Source organism: Octopus bimaculoides, chromosome 8 (genome assembly GCF_001194135.2).
Source record: "Octopus bimaculoides isolate UCB-OBI-ISO-001 chromosome 8, ASM119413v2, whole genome shotgun sequence".
Classification (NCBI taxonomy): Eukaryota; Metazoa; Mollusca; class Cephalopoda; order Octopoda; family Octopodidae; genus Octopus; species Octopus bimaculoides.
The window spans coordinates 97,325,214-97,327,210 of record NC_068988.1 but is presented as its reverse complement, the minus strand read 5'-3'; the positions used below and the strand labels follow the sequence as shown (position 1 = coordinate 97,327,210).

Here is a 1,997-nt window from a genome sequence, read left to right as displayed (position 1 = left end):
CATTAATTCTTTCAGCGTTCTCTTCTAATATTTACTTCTTTCTCTTTATCTCCCTCTTTTTCGATTCTTTTCTCTTCTTTCCCAGCATCGATTGTCCGTTGATTTCGTACATTGTCGCCTTGCATTTATTGCAAGTTTATTTCACAATTAATCAAAGCTAGCTTAAACGGTTTAATTACAAATAGAAATATAAAAAGCAGTCGTTTTGACCAAATATTGATATTTAGATGAGTTGAAGTGAATGAACGTGCAGAATAGGAAAGAAGAGGAAAACATGGTTATTTTGTCGTACAGTTTTAATTATGAACGCTACACCCCAATAAACATGTATTTCGTTATCTTAATGATTTTTCAAATGAATGGTATTTTCGAGATATCAATTGCCCTCCAGCAGAACTGTGGGAGCAATGAAAGTCAACAAGATGCTAGAGGTCCCTGAAACACGATCCACACTGCTTAATATAACAATTGCCCTTCGGCTGTTTTTGGCCTGTTGTATTAAGTTGCTATTTTTCATTTTATTTTCTCTTTGTGTTCGTTATTCAGGCTGTATCGACCAACGCTTACCAACAGTATAATTTTCCGAATTTTTGTTTGAGAATTAAGAATTGAAAAAAAATCTCTCTCCTTGAGAGTATCTGGAGTTAGAACAATGAACACAGACACACACACACACAGACACACACACACACAGACACACACACACACACACATTAGCATTAAAAGAGATTCAAAAATTCATTCAATGAGACAAAAGTGCACATGAACACCTATTCTCTATTCTTTTATTTCTTTTATTCGTCTCAGCTCAAAAGCTGTGGCCATGCTGGGGCATCGCCAGCATTATCAGTTTCTCAGCCGCCATTCTTTCGTGATTGGCTTTTGATGAAGCAGGGAGTTTGGTGTTGCTATTTTCGCTTGAGCTTCTTGCTGTGATGTATTTTCATCTGGGTCTGTGGACAGCAGGAGGTCAAATTATTTGTTGGAAACATCAACATCTACTCCATGTAGATCCCTCAAACGTGGTCGTGGTGTTTTTTCTCTTTTTTTTTGTAACATTGCAACAAAATACAAAGCAGGGACCGGGAAAACAATTTAATGAAGCCCGAACACTTAGTTTCGACTTACTTCATCGACCGTGGAGAGATAAACAGCAAAAATAACTTCGATGGGGAATGAACTCGGAACGTAAAGGGAGGTAACAACTAAAGAGTAGCGCGTGCTATTATTTCTGTTCATTCAGATTTAATGTATTCTACTCAACTTCTTAAGATGTATTCAATTTTTAATAGTAAAGGATATGAGTTGAGAGTGATTTGGTTGGGATTTCTAATGAGTTGAGCAGACACTCAATATGATAAAAGCGATGAACTCAAGATGTCAACAACTCTGTTTCAACCGTTGTTATGCTTCTGTTTAAATAAGAATCTAGCGACAAAGATTCTACGAAATTGTTCAGCCTGTAAGATATGGCAACAATTTTCATTCTTCAGTCTTAAAAAAAAAAACCCATCAAAGACTATATAAAATAAGATATTGTTATAAATCCCTAAAAACCTAGGTGTTCATCTCCGTAAGACCTTTCATCAAACATCTGTTCAATCAAGATTGATCTGAAGCTAAACAAAAACTGCGACAATATTATTTGATTAAATACAAATTCATTTCGCCAGAAATGTTGTGATTGCTCACAAAAATAGATTTTATTCCACGAAACATTTCGATGACGTCATTTCTTGCATATGAAGTCATCAAAATTTCTAGTTAAAATTTCCTATCGATCTCAACATATCCGAAGAAGTAGTTTCTCGAATTATTTCAAAGGATATTAACACCAACTGAAAAAGTATGTTATTTTAAAATTGATTTATTATCATCATGCTTTCAAGTTGCATGCGTGTTTCTGCTGCAGCACAAGCTGCACTTTTGTGCTGCTCTGGTATTTGTAGTGTTAACTTTTGCCGATATTGGATTTATATATATATATATATATATAT

The 1,997-nt window shown here is 34.8% G+C and overlaps 1 protein-coding gene across 2 annotated transcripts in view; it reads left to right on the top strand.

Annotated features, from left to right (window-relative positions):
* The first annotated feature begins 1,476 nt into the window (after positions 1–1,476).
* LOC106876915 (sex-determining region Y protein) overlaps positions 1,477–1,997 on the top strand; it is an 11,028-nt gene continuing 10,507 nt past the window's right edge. For both annotated transcript variants that reach the window (XM_014925668.2, XM_014925667.2), the window contains exon 1: positions 1,477–1,846. The gene's annotated coding sequence lies outside the window, so the exon portion shown is untranslated. The remainder of the gene's footprint in view (positions 1,847–1,997) is intronic.